The 15,000-nt window shown below is 41.2% G+C and overlaps 1 long non-coding RNA gene across 1 annotated transcript in view; it reads left to right on the top strand.

Annotated features, from left to right (window-relative positions):
- Window positions 1-15,000, top strand: part of LOC123799743 (uncharacterized) — a 68,345-nt gene that overhangs the window by 33,928 nt on the left and 19,417 nt on the right. The window lies entirely within an intron of this gene.

Raw genomic sequence — 15,000 nt, 5'->3', positions numbered from 1 at the left:
TCTAATTGAGCCAGGCTCTAGAACTCATTACTTTATCACCATCCACTTGGATTGCTTTAATGCATTCTCTGTTGAGTCTAATTTAGCATTTTCTGCCCTTACTCAGTTTCATTAAACGAAGACTTTAGAAAACTCCTAGTATGTGCTTGACCTTCTACCTTTTATAATTTGAGTGCTCTTTTCCTAGTCCTTCTTCTTCCTCAGGGTAAGAGTGGTATCTTCTGTTGCATTCCTGCAAAGATGAGGGTGATCTGAGAAATGGGACACCTGTGTCTTTGTGAAGCAGCCTACTCTATACCTGGAAAGCTCTGTCATTAGAATGTTCTTCCTCTGGTGGACCAAAAGCTATGAGCTACTCTGTGAGTTCCATCTGTTTATCCAAGGTATGCTCTCAAAGATGCATAGAAGTTCTGATACTGCAGGAGAGCCTCTCAGGAATGTGATGACATCTGTTATATGCTCCCGTAAGTCTTCTCTAACTGCTCCTCACATTGCTTCCTTCTTAGAACCCTCATTGAGCTAGTTACTCTGAGCAGTGCAGGGTCAGTGTACCCATGGCCCTCCTGAAATATGGTGGACTCTAAATACTCAGGGTGTAAAGGCCAGTGTGGGTTGGCCTTTCTGCTTCTCATGGATTGAGTTTTAGTCGATCTCCAGTGGAGCAGTGGTGAAACAGATTTTTCTTTTTTTAAATCCTCAGCAACTTTGTCTCCAGAGGCACGACCAGGCCAAACTGGCTTATAACTAATTCTATTTACTGTAAAAAGACCGATCAGTCAAGCAAGAAGTATTTTCTTTATGACTGGCATTGTTCTGGGTGCTGAAGAAGATACCAATGTAACCCTAGACTCTCTGGGCTTCATTATCACCTATAAGAATGTGTAAAATGAAAAGGACTGACCATACCAATTGTTGATGTTGATGGAGGAGAACTAGGATTTTTATACACTGCTGGTGGGAATGCAAAATGATGCAAACACTTGGGAAACAATTTGACAGTTTCTTAAAAAGTTAAACATGTAGTTACCATATGACCTAGCCCTTCAACTGCCAGGTTTTTATTTACCCACAAGGAATAAAAGCATGGGTTTTTACAAATACCCCTACAGGAATATTCATAGCAACATTCTTTGTCATTACTAAAAATGGAAACAACGCAATGTCCTCAACAAGTGAATGAATAAACAAGCTATGGTACATTCATACAATGGAATATTATTCAGCAATAAAAAGGAATGGACTAATGATACATGCAACAATATGGATGAATCTCAAAATAATTATGCTGAAAGAAGCCAGGCATGGAAGAGTACATATTATATGATTTCATTTATATAAAATTCTAGAAAATGCAAACTCATATATTGGACAGAAAGCATCAGTAGTTGTCTGGTGTTGGTGTGCAGGGAGGGGGAGGGAAGGTTATACAAGGGTATGAAAAAAAATTTTTTGAGGAAACATTTGGGGGTAATGTTTATGTTCATTATTGTGAGTGTGATGATAGTTTCACTGGTGTATGGCTATGTCACAATGATCAAATTGTATAAATTTGTGCAGTTTTTTGTTAAAAGACTGTTCATAGAAAAACAAACAAAGACTCTCTGGCCTCACAACTATGTGGGTGTAAAGGAATTGTAGTAACAATTCATTCCAGCTTCCTTGGCTCCTGTTCCATTCTGACCAGGAACTCGGAGCCTCACCCTGCAAATCTTACCTGGCTTATCTTAGAGTCCTCTGAGGCTATCTCACATGTAAATCAGTCTGGCAGCTACAGTTCCCATATCGTACCACCCCTGCTGTTGTTGAGAGTAGCCTGTGATGCTTTGAGAGGGCACAGCACTGGCCTTGCTGCTGGGACCAACAGAGAAGGCTGGTGCCCACACCAGAGGCCTGTTTCTCCCAGAGGGGCTGTGTATGTGTACAGGTACCGAGGCTATTCATGTTTGTGCTGAAGAAGAAAGAACACATTCACTGCCTCCCTCTGTGTCCTGGGTACTTTTACATCCATGGCTCACAGAGTCTCTGGTGAAATAACTCCTACAAGCCCCTTTCTCCATGATTTCCTGTGCCTGAGCAAAGGCATTGACCAAAGAGGGACACCGTGCTGTTTTCTCATGGCTGGTTCCTCTGCAGGTTCTCCCAAACCTGCATACAGATCAGCTCATGCCAGTGAATGACTTCCTGCTGCTCGCCCCACCCCCTCATCTGACCTGCTTGGACAAGTTGTATCCAAGCACCAATACCACCTAGGCCTCAGCAGTACCACCTAGGACTCCCGCTCCCTGGGGAGGTTTGGTTTCTCTGGCAAACCCCAGGTATGGAAGACTTCCCCTATTTCCCACTGCCTCTTCCTAGGTTCCAAGTCCTCCCCTGACTTGGGCAGATGAGGGGAAGGAGGAAAGAGTGAAGAAATAGACATTTCTCCCTTCCCAGAGCTGTAGATCAGGCTGAGCAGGGGAAGGCGAGAAACTTTGAATTAGGTGTGAAGCTGCGTTCTTCTTCCTTCTGTCCCCTCCTCATCCATTCTTGCCGTGAAAATTTTCAAACATACAGATAGGTCTAAAGAATGGCACAATGAACATCTGCATACTCATCTTCCTAAACCAAGAGTCCTCAGTGTTTTGTCATATTTGCTTCATATGTGTGTGCATGCGTGCGCATGTGTGTTCATACAAACCCACACAGAGGCAGGCTAATGTTTAGTTGGTTAAAGAATTTTAGGCTGAAATTAGTTTTCCTTTAGGATTTTGAAGGTATTGCTCCATTTTCTTCTCATTTCCAATATTGCTGCTGAGAAGTCTGATGCCATTCAAATGCTTAATTATTTCCATGTGACTGTTGTTTTCTATCTGGAATATTGTAGGATTATATCTTTATCCCCAGTGTCTGAAAGCTCATGGGGTGGGTCTTTTTTCATTCATTATGGTAGATACTCAGTGGGAACATTACAATCTGGAAACTTGTTTTTCAAGTTCTGAAAACTTTATTAATTATTTGATTAAGTGCCTTTTCTCTCAGTTTTTTTCTATCTTTCCTTTTCTCTGGAATCTCTATTTTCACCTTCTGAGTTTCCTGTCCTCTGATATTCTTATTGATTCTATTCTGTCTTTTATCGTTTTGCGTTACTTTCTGAGAGACTTGCTTAACATTATCTTCAATTCTTTAATTAAGTTTTCATTTCTCTTCTCATATTTTCTTGTTCTTTGAATATTTTCCCTTCCCTCTCCCACATAGTATTTTGTTCTTGTTTCCTGGTTCTATTATCTTATTACGCTGAGGATATTCATAATACTTTTTTCAGGTTTCTTCTCTTTGCATAGTTTCTTTCTTCCCCCTGCTTTTAAAAAAAATTCCAGTGTTATTAACATACCATATTATATTACTTTCAGGTATACAATATAGTGATTCAACAATTCTATACATTTCTCAGTGCTCATCACGATAAGTGTACTTTTAATTCCCTTCACCTATTTCACCCATCCTTACACCAACTTTTCTTCTGGTAACCACTGCTTTTTTCTCTGTAGTTAAGAGTCTTTTTTGGTTTGTCTCTCTCTTTTTTGCTTTGTTCATTTGTTTTGTTTCTTAAATTCCACATATGAGTGAAACCATATGGTATTTGTCTTTCTCTGACTGACGTATTTCACTTAGCATTATATCCTCTAGATCCATCTGTGCTGTTGGAAATGTCAAGATCTCATTCTTTTTTTACGGCTGAATAATATTCTATTCTGTGTGTGCGTGCGTGTGTGTGTGTGTGTGTGTGTGTGTGTGTGTGTGTATCTCACATCTTCTTTGTCCATTCATATTGATGGACATTTAGGTTGCTTCCGTAATTGGGCTATTGTAAATAATGCTGCAATAAACATAAGGGTGCATGTATCTTTTCAAATTAGTGTTTTCATATTCTTTGAGTAAATACCCAGTAGTGGAATTACTGAATCATATGGTAATTCTATTTTTAATTTTTTGAGGAACCTCCATGCTGTTTTCCACAGTGGCTGCACCAGTTTGCATTCTCACTAACAGTACAAGAGGGTTCCTGTTTCTCCTTATCCTTGCCAACACTTGTTCCTTTTTGTGTTTTTGATTGTAGCCATTCTGAAAGTATGAGGTAATATATCATTGTAGTTTTGATTTGTGTTTCCCTGATGATGAGTGATATTGAGCATCTTTTCATGTGTCTGTTAGCCATTTGTGTGTCTTCTTTGGAGAAATCCAATTTTTTTAACTGGATTATTTGGGTTTTAGTGTTGAGTTGTGTAAGTTCTTTATATATTTTGGATACTAACCCTTTATCAGATATGTCGTTTGCAAATATATTCTCCCATTTAGTAGGTTGTCATTTAGTTTTGTTGATTGCTTCCTTTGCTGTGCAGAAGCTTTTTATTTTGATGTAATCCCAATAGTTTATTTTTGCTTTTATTTTTCTTGCCTCAGGAGACGTGTCTAGAAAAATGTTGCTATGGTCAATGTCAGAAATTACTGCCTGTGTTCTTTTCTATGATTTTTATGGTTTCATCTCTCACCTTCAGGTCTTTAATCCATTTTAGCTTATTTTTGTGTATGGTGTAAGGAAGTGGTCTAGTTTCATTCTTTTGTGTGTAGCTGTCCAGTGTACCCAACGCCGTTTGTTGAAGAGACTCTCTTCTTCCCATCATATATTCTTGCCTCTTTTGTCAAAGATTAACTGACCATATAATCTGGGTTTATTTCTGGGTTATTCATTCTGTTCTGTTGATCTATGTGTCTATTTTTTGTGCCAGGACCATACTGTTTTGATTACTACAACTTTGTAGTATATCTTGAAGTCTGGGATTGTGATACCTCCAGTTTCGTTCTTCTTTTCCAAGATTTCTTTGGCTATTTAAGGTCTTTTGTGGTCCCATACAAATTTTAGGATGTTTGTTCTAGCTCTGTGAAAAATGCTGTTGGTATTTTAATAGGGATTGCATTAAATTTGTAGATTGTTTCGGATAGTATTGATAATTTAACAGTGTTCTCCCAGTCCATGAGCATGGACTATCTTTCCATTTGTGTCATCTTCAATTTCTTTCATCAGTGTTTTATAGTTTTCAGAGTTTGGTTGGTTTATTTTGATATACATCTTACTAAAAACTTTCTGCAGATGTTTAGCAGCTTTTCTGCTTATATTCAAGATTAGGTAATTTGAAAGTAGATTGGAAGTTCTGAGTGTATGTGAGGTCTGTTGACTATAAGTGCTGCCATTTGATGACTTGGCAGGGCCATTGCTTTGGAGAAACCCTAATATTAGTATTGACTTTATTCCCCAGGGAAGTCTCTTTTAGTCTCCTGCCTAAAGGATAAAAGCCTGGCAACTATCCTTCTGCAAGTGGTGTGGGGAAGAAAGTCTGGGATTCTCAACATCATGCTACATGCTTCCATTAATCATCCTGTTTTCAGTATTTTTCTCCCACCTTCAAATGTGCCTGGTGTCCCACATTCCCCCTTTATTTTGCATTTTCTACAGAATAAACTTGCTGTCTTCTACTAGTATGGGAAAGGTGATCTGTGGATACAACTATTAGTTAAATTATTATCATGCTGTTCTTTAAAAAGACTGAACAGTCAGCAACAAATGAGAATTTCCTCATAGCTCTGCCAGTACTTTTAAAAGACAGTGTTATTGAGGTAAAGCTGACATATAATAAACGGCACATATTTAAACTGTGCGATTTATGATTTGACATACCCCTTGAAACCATCACTGCAGTCTAGATAGGAAACATATTTATTACCTGTTTCCTCAGGCCTCTTTGCAATTCCTTTTTCTCCTCTTCTCCATTCCTGAGTGAACACTAACCTATTTTCTGTCACTATAGATAGTTTATATTTTCTAGACTTTTATACAGATGGAATCATACAATATGTACTTACAAATATACTTTTTCTTTGATTTGTAACCACTGTTTAAACTAGCTTCCTGGGGCGCCTGGGTGGCACAGCGGTTAAGCGTCTGCCTTCGGCTCAGGGCGTGATCCCAGTGTTATGGGATCGAGCCCCACATCAGGCTCCTCCGCTATGAGCCTGCTTTTTCCTCTCCCACTCCCCCTGCTTGTGTTCCCTCTCTCGCTGGCTGTCCCTATCTCTGTCGAATAAATAAATAAAATCTTTAAAAAAAAATAATTAAAAAATAAACTAGCTTCCAGTCTTCCTTATTTTACCCTCTGCTCCAATCTCGGAGGCACTAGATGTTGGCTGGTTTCGGTTTTTCCACTGCTCATTTAGGATCAGCTTCCACTTGTGCAACTGCTTTCCAGCTTGCAATTTTCCCCCCTAAAAAACTCCTGCACGAGACTGGGAACTCTTGAGTTTTTGTTGTGAATGTGAAGTCAGTGAAGTGCATGCCCAGGAATTGCCTGATGGGTCAAAACGGTGCCTATCCCCACCATTGTTGCCGCGTCATTTTCTCCGTGCTCGTGGGTTTGTGCCTTTAAAGATCACTTTACTATTATTTTAATGGGGTTTTGGGAAAGAAACAGAATTAGGTGAAAGAGTTCATATCTGCCATCTTTACCTGGAGGCTGAGACTGTTCCTATATGAAGGTTGTTCACTAGGAAGTTCTGCACTGGCCGGAGATGTCAGAGCATGTGTGAAGCAGTTGCTGGAAGAAAACAAGGTCATTTCTTGTTTGTAATTCACTAAGTTCAGACTGCCCAACATATTGGTTATATTTGGTATTCGGTAAAAAGTAGTTTTTCCTCCTCCCCTCCAGTCGTCCTTCCTTCCTTACCTCCCTCCTCTCCCTTCTTCTCTCCTTTCCTCCTTCTACTTCAGCAGCTGCTTTGGGGAAACTTCTCAGGAAGAGAATGTGCCAGCCCACAGGTAAGGGAGACATCTTGCAAGGGTAAAAGAGATGCCGCAGCTCAATTTAGGAGAGTGAAGGCCATTGATGATATCTCAAGAGTCAGCTAGTTAGGGAAGGGACTTCTTTTTTTTTTTTTTTTTTTTTTTATTACCTCTTGAATTTATTTTTTTTTTAATTTTTATTTTTTTAATTAATAATGATTTTTTATTATATTATGTTAGTCACCATACAGTACATCCCCGGTTTTCGATGTAAGGCTCGATGATTCATTAGTTGTGTATAACACCCAGTGCACCATGCAATATGTGCCCTCCTTACTACCCATCACCGGTCTATCCCATTCCCCCACCCCCCTCCCCTCTGTAGCCCTCAGTTTGTTTCTCATAGTCCATAGTCTCTCATGTTTCATTCCCCCTTCTGATTACCCCCCCTTTCTTTATCCCTTTCTTCCCCTACTGATCATTCTAGTTCTTATGTTCCATAGATGAGAGAAATCATATGATAGTTGTCTTTCTCTGCTTGGCTTATTTCACTAAGCATTATCTCCTCCAGTGCCGTCCATGTTGTAGCAAATGTTGAGAACTCATTCTTTCTGATTGCTGAGTAATATTCCATTGTATATATGGACCACAACTTCTTAATCCAGTCATCTGTTGCAGGGCATCTCGGCTCCTTCCACGATTTAGCTATTGTGGACATTGCTGCTATGAACATTGGGGTGCATATGGCCCTTCTCTTCACTACGTCTGTATCTTTGGGGTAAACACCCAGTAGTGCAATGGCTGGATCATAGGGTAGCTCAATTTTTAACTTTTTAAGGGACCTCCACACGGTTTTCCAGAGTGGCTGTACCAACTTGCATTCCCACCAACAATGTAGGAGGGATCCCCTTTCTCCACATCCTCTCCAACAATTGTTGTTTCTTGCCTTGTCTATTTTTGCCATTCTAACTGGCGTAAGGTGGTATCTCAGTGTGGTTTTGATTTGAATTTCCTTGATGGCTAATGATTTTGAACATTTTTTCATGTGTCTGTTAGCCATTTGTATGTCTTCATTGGAAAAGTGTCTGTTCATATCTTCTGCCCATTTTTTGATTTGTTTATTTGTTTCTCGTGTATTGAGTTTGAGAAGTTCTTTGTAGATCTTGGATACCAGTCCTTTATCTGTAGTGTCATTTGCAAATATATTCTCCCATTCCGTGGGCTGCCTCTTAGTTTTTCTGACTGTTTCCTTGGATGTGCAGAAACTTTTAATCTTGATGAAGTCCCATAAATTCATTTTATCTTTTGTTTCTCTTGCCTTTGGGGATGTGTCATGAAAAAGGTTGCTTTGGCCGATGTCGTAGAGGTTGTTGCCTATGTTCTCCTCTAGAATTTTGATGGATTCCTGTCTCACATCGAGGTCTTTCATCCATTTGGAGTTTATTTTTGTGTATGGTGTGAGATAGTGGTCAAGTTTCATTCTTTTGCATGTAGCTGTCCAATTTTCCCAGCACCATTTATTGAAGAGACTGTCTTTTTCCCACCGAGGGAAGGGACTTCTGCCAGGGAAGAGGTGAGGGGGAATGGGAAGAGAGTTAAGGATGAACCCTAAGGATGAACCTTAGGATGAACCTAAGGATAGGGATTTCAGGGTCTTCAGTCAGGAAGAGACTATTAGGAGGCCTGAGCCTGATGAGCAGCCTGAAATCCAAAGGAGGACTTTTTTCTGTGACCAGGTAGGAAGTTCCTTCTTCACACGGGGAGGCCACATTGGCAGATGAGTGAGGGGGGCCGTGCAGAGACATCCCTGGGACAGGTTTGGGAAATAGGCTCAGATAGGGACTGCAAAGTTCTTATTGATGAGTCTTTTTCATCCCTAATCTTAGGGAATGGAATCCAAGGCCCCCTGAGAATGGAGGGTGGATGGTAGGAAGAAGGGTAACTGGGGCTTATGTTGGGGAGAGCCGTGGAGTCACTGCTTAGCTGTCTCTCAGGGACTCTTCTGAGGTCACCGTGAAGATACGAGATTCTCAGCCTTGATGGGTGGTATTAACTGAGGGAACCTTATTATTAGCATTCACTTCCTTCTCTTTTGATGAAAGTTTAGAGGTCACCATTTCCTCTTGCAAAATAAGTTCCACAAATATTCCATTTCCAGCCTTAGAAATAGCAGTACATCAAGATGACTACATACTCCCGGTTCTGGGGGAATTCCCAAGGAGGGGAGGCAGAGCTCTTATGGAGACAGTGGATTCAGAGTGATTACTCAGTGGTAGCAGCAGTAGCAGCAGCAGGGACCAGAATTTCCCCTCACGTGTCTCAGGCTCTTATTTGCCAACTCAATCTCTAAGTATTTCTACTGACAGAAAAGAAAATAGCTGTGGGTGAAAGAATTCATTTTTCAGATAGGCCTCCACCCATTGTTTGATTAGAGGCCTATTGTACTTTTCTCTTAGGTGGCAGATGCAAATGTCCCTGATGTTGTTGGGGGAGGGAAATGTGTGGTTATCTACCCTTGAGTTCCACCCTCTTACAACACTAGACAGAGATGAATGTCAAGTGTATGGATACTCCACAGACTGTACTCAACCTCATCCTGCCACTTCCGATGAGTTGGCAAGGAATGTAAATGGTTTTGGGCTGTCCTGCCCCTCTTTGGGGCAGATGATCCAAAGCTCACTTTCCATGAATGGAGGGTTGGTGGTCAAACATGAGTAATGCAACAGTACTGGAACTCCAGAGAGTTACATGCCAGAGTCTTCTCATATATCATTCATCTTTTGTTCATGTGAATAGCTGTGGTATCAGGTCTGAGGTTAGGGTCTTCCTACCATCTCTGGAGGAACAAAATTCCCATACCAATCTGAGATGCTTCTGTTAGAGAGAGGCTTTTTTTGGGGGGGGGGACTAATGTGTTATTCTCAGATACTTTGTTTTAAAAAAGTAGACATCTTACTTAAGAGAGATGGCATTGTCAGGCAGAGCAGGATCAGAAGAACCAGCCCAAAAAAGAGGGGGGAGAAGTTCTGGGCATTGAGTATAACAACGTTTAGTGGGGAGAAGGGAGAAGGCTGACCAGGAGGAGGAAGTGTTTTTGCCTTCGCCCAACTCCCATGCCGAAGATAATCACCTTGTTCTTTATGGAAACAACGAAGGCAATTGGGCAGGAGCTCTTTATCTTCCCACCACAATACTGAATCCACTCACCCTCCCTTCTCTAAAGACAGGAGAGGTGTCCCCGAGGACAACCCTTGTCTTGAGCTCTGGAGTTTATGTCCCACTGCCTGCTCAGGACTTTTCTCTCACCAGCACCATCAACTCCTCCCTCTCTCAGGTTGTTGCCATTAGCTATGAACATGCCCAAGGGTCTGCCCTTGTGAAGAAATCCTTCCTTGACCCCATATCCCTCTACAGCCACCACCCCACTTCTTTGTGTTTCTTCCCAGAGAGTTGTACTTTTATTTGCTGTCTCTGTGCCTACATCACCCAATTCTTTCTTCCTTCTATCCTGATGGGTCGTCTGTGTCCTTCGTTCCTCTAAGACTCATATGCCAAAGCCAGGACTGATCTCCATCTAGTGGCCACTTCTCTGTCCTCATCTTCCCCTGTCAGCAGCCTAGGACACAGAGTAACCACACCCTCCTTTTTGAAATGCTTCCTTGCCTTGGTTTCTGTGACACTCCCTCCCCTGGTTTTCCTTTGCCCTAGCTGTCCTTTTCAATCACCTTTTCTGGGTCCTCTTCTCATACCTCTCAATGTTGGCATGTCCCAGGCTCAGCTGCGGGTCTGCCTTCTTCTTAGGAGTCTAATTTAGTCCCATGGCTTCATTTGTTGTCCATTTCTCTGTTGTCCAATCCTAAGTGTGTACCTCCAGCCTGTGTGTTTTCTCTGAGCTTCAGACTTGTATATCTAGCTGACTCCTTGACACCTTCTCTTGATACATAATTGGTGTCTCAAACTAAACATGTCCAAAACAGAACCCTTGACTCACCACCTACTTTAAACCTGTTCCTCTCCTGGTCCTCCTTAGTAAATGGTATCAAGATTTACCCAATTACTCTTATGAAAAATGTAAGAAGTTACCTTTGATTTATTTATTTTCCTCTTTCCCACATCCAGTGCCCTTGGAAGATCATTACTTCTACCTCTAAATTAGAATCCAATATCTCTTTATTTTTTCTTCATCTTCCATTATTGAAGCTTGGACACATGACAGTCTAAGCCACCATCATCCCTTGGATGGTGCAATAGTCTCCTAGTTTTTATCCTGTGCATACAGTCCATTCTTCACACTGAAGTTAGAATAATGTTTTTAGTTTTTTCTAAGATTTTATTTATTTATTTGAGAGGGAGAGAGCATGAGGGGGAAGGGTCAGAGGGAGAAGAAGACTCCTTGCTGAGCAGGGAGCCCCATGTGGGACTCGATCCTGGGACTCCAGGATCATGACCTGAGCCGAAACCAGTTGCTTAACCAACTGAGCCTCCCAGGCGCCCCTAGAATAATGTTTTAAAAACATGAATCTGGTAATGTTACATTTTGCTTAAAATCTTCCATGTTTTTCCAGTGATCTTGATCCAGATTCCTCAGTATGGCTTACAAAAACTCGAGTGGGGATGGCCTTTATTTGTCTCTCAATTTCATCTCACTCTCAGTGGTGGCTGCTCATGAGAGCTGGCTGTGTGCATCTCTTTCCAATTTTGTATTTAGTGACATCACCTTGGTAGCTTGGTAGGTGGAAGTATTTACACCTTGCAACTGGTAAATGCTACAAACCAAGACTGTTTTGTTTCTCAGAAGGCCACTTCCTAGCATTGATTTTCCCCTTTCTTATTATGCTCCAGTCTCACTGGCCTTTGAGTTTTTTCCTGAACTCATCCAGCTGGTTACTGTCTCAGGACCTTCATACTTATAGTTCTCTCTGTCTGGATTGTTCTTCCTTTCCCTTATTGGGGCCCTCTTACTATTTGGATCTTAGTTCAGAGTCATTTCCTTGATGAACTTATTCAAGAACCCCATTTTCGATTCTATCACACCACTCTGTGTTATTGCCATCATGGCATTTACCTCTAACTGAAGTAAATTATTTTTGTACTTGTTTATTGTCTTGTCTCCCCATATTAAAACATTCCCTCCTGTGTTTCTAGCACCTAGGGATAGAGGGGCTACTACATGATTGGTGCTCTCTAAATGTTATTGAATGAACAAATGAACTTTGTTAATATTGTTTATAATTTCTGGGTCTCAATTTCCTCATCTAAAAATGGGATCATTGAAGTGATGTCACCAAGATGGTAATATATGAAACTCCAGCCTCTGTCTCCCTATAGAGATCAACAATTGACAGCTATCCATGAAGAAAAACAGCTCTGGGAGATCTCTGGAGTACACTAGAAACTTCAGCAATGTAGTGGAACAAAAGTACTGAGAATAACTGCATGAAAAGGGAAGGAAGAGAACAGCCTCATTTCCCTTGCATTATCCCATCCCCCTGAACCAACGTGGCTCAGCACCAAGAGGGAACTCACTGACTAGATAGAGTTCTGCTCCCTGTGAAGGGGAGAGCGGGGTCAGCAGCCAGCTTCCCAGCCTTCTGGGGCATCGCATGAAGGATCCTCTTCAGTTTTACCCCACCCAGAGGCCAGCAAAGCTAGATGTATAGAGATGGCTAGGAATAAGGAAGAAGAGCAGGAGCTACCAAGTATCAGTCTTGGGCACTGGAGTGCCCATGGTTCCCAGTGACCTGCTCTGCAGAGGACCCCGGCAGCTTTCACCACTAAAGAAACCGACAGCCAGCATAGCTGCCATGAACCTTCTGCAGATTGCACTTTATTTTTTTTTGCCCCACAGGCATTCCCATTCCCAGCCTCCAGCTGCCTGAAACGCTCCCTGCTTCATCCCCCATTCCTCCACCAGAACCTGGGACCGGCAACCAGCAGCCAACCCAGGCCTCCGTGGCTGTGTGAGTGCGAGATACCAGCATAGACCTTAGAAGCTGACCTCCACTGCCATTTGTGCCTGCTTGTGGCTAGTCCCTCTAGCTGTGTACTTGCACGCCACTGGCTTGATTCTCACCACTAGCCTCTACTGCTGTGTGTGCACCCATGGTGAGATCCTATAGCTATGGAAGTGCATGCCGACAGCCAAGGTCCTAATAGCTGCTTGTAGGGTTGGACCTGCACTACTGGGCTCACCTGCAGCTGGACCCTCCAGCTCTGCACTTGCACGCCCCGGCCCAGCTCCCTGCACTGGTATCCACTGCCATGCACCCTGTGGAGAGACCCTGCAGCCACAGGAGTGCATGTCTAGAGCCAGGGCCCTGCAGCTGCCAGTACACTTGCAGTTGGCCCAGGCCATTGCTGCTGGTTCTGGCTGCTACTACTACATGAATGTCTGCAATTGGCGCGTGCTGCTACACAGGCATCTGTATGTCTCTGCACTTAAATGAAAAGGCCATCTATGGAATGGAGAAAATATTTGTAAGTCATTTATATGGTAAGGGGTTAATATCCAAAATATAGAGAGAACTCATATATCTCAATAGCAAAAAGAAAAAAAAAAGATTCAATTTAAAAATGGGCAAAGGACTTGAATAGAGATTTCTCCAAAGAAGACATACAAGTGGTCAAAAAATACATGAAAAGGTGCTCAACATCAGGGAAAATACAGATGAAAACCATCAGAGTTATCGTTTCATACCTGTTAGAATGGCTAGTATCAAAAAGACAAGAGATAATAAAATGCCGACAAGGATTTGGAGGAAAGGGAACTCTGGTGCACTATTTTAAGAATGTAAATTGGTGCAGCCATTATGGAAAACAGTACGGAGGTTCCTTAAAAAAAATTGGAAATAGAACTACCATACGATCCAGCAATTCCACTTCTAGTTATATATCCAAAGGAAATTAAATCACGATCTCAAAGAGATATATGTACTCCCATATACATTGCAACTTTATTCACAATAGCCAAGACATGGAAACAATGTGGGTGCACCTATGGATGAATGGATAAAGAAAACATATATATGATATATTGTATGTTACATATGTGATATATATGTTATATATTATATGTTATATATATGATATATTTTATGTTATATATGTGATATATATTATGTTATATATTACATGTTATATATGTTATATATAATGCATATATATGTACACATACATATATAGTGGAATATTATTAAACCATAAATAAGAAGAAAATCCTGTCATTTACAATAACACAGATGGACCTTGAGGGCATTATGCTAAGTGAATAAGTCAGAGAAAGACAAATGCCATATGATCTCACTTACATGTGGAATCTAAAAACAAAACAACAAAACAACAAAAGAAAAAAAAAGGGTCACCTGGGTTGCTCAGTCGGTTAAGCATCTGACTCAGGTCATGATCTCAGGGTCATGAGATCGAGCCCTACCTTAGGCTCCATGCTGGACGTGGAGCTGCTTGAGATTCTCTCTCCCCCTCTGCCCCTCACCCCACTTGTGCTCTCTCTCGCTCTTTCTCTCTAAAAAAATAAATTAAAAAAAATTAAAAATAAAAAACATTGAACTCATAGAAAGAGAGTAGAATGGTGACTACCAGGGGCTGGTAGGGGATGGGGGGGAGGGGGAGATGTTGGTCAGAGGGTACAAACACTCATTTCTAAGATGAGTAAGTTTCAGGGATCTAAGTCACAGCATGGTGACCATAGTTAAAAATACTGTATGCTTGAAAGTTGCTATGAGAATAGAGCTTTAATGTTCTTACCATAACAGCAACAACAAAATGGCAGTTATGTGAGATGAAGGATGTGTTGACTAACCTTATTGTAGTCAACATTTCACAATATATGCAGTTATCAAGTCATCACATTGTGCACCTTAAACTTACACAATATTATATGTCAATTCTGTTTTAGTAAAGCCAGAAAAAAGGGGCACAGACACAAAAATTGGGACCTTTTTTTTCATTGAACATTTATTAAGCTCTTGTCCTGGGCACTGTGCCAGATATTGGACTGAAAATTAAACTCACCCCCATGATTGTTCTGCAGAATAAAATGTGAAGTTTGTAAAAATAATAGTAAAGTGCTATACAAATATGGTTATTCAGTGACTGTGTGGGCATTATAGGAGATTTACTCTTTACTTTCTCGTCACTGAAAATATCTTTTTTGGTGTAAAAAAGGAATTTAC

Source organism: Ursus americanus, chromosome 7 (assembly GCF_024610735.1).
Source record: "Ursus americanus isolate L20-20 chromosome 7, mUrsAme1.1.p, whole genome shotgun sequence".
Taxonomy (NCBI): domain Eukaryota; kingdom Metazoa; phylum Chordata; class Mammalia; order Carnivora; family Ursidae; genus Ursus; species Ursus americanus.
Note: the sequence above shows the minus strand (reverse complement) of the source record. Positions and strands in the feature narration are given on the sequence as shown.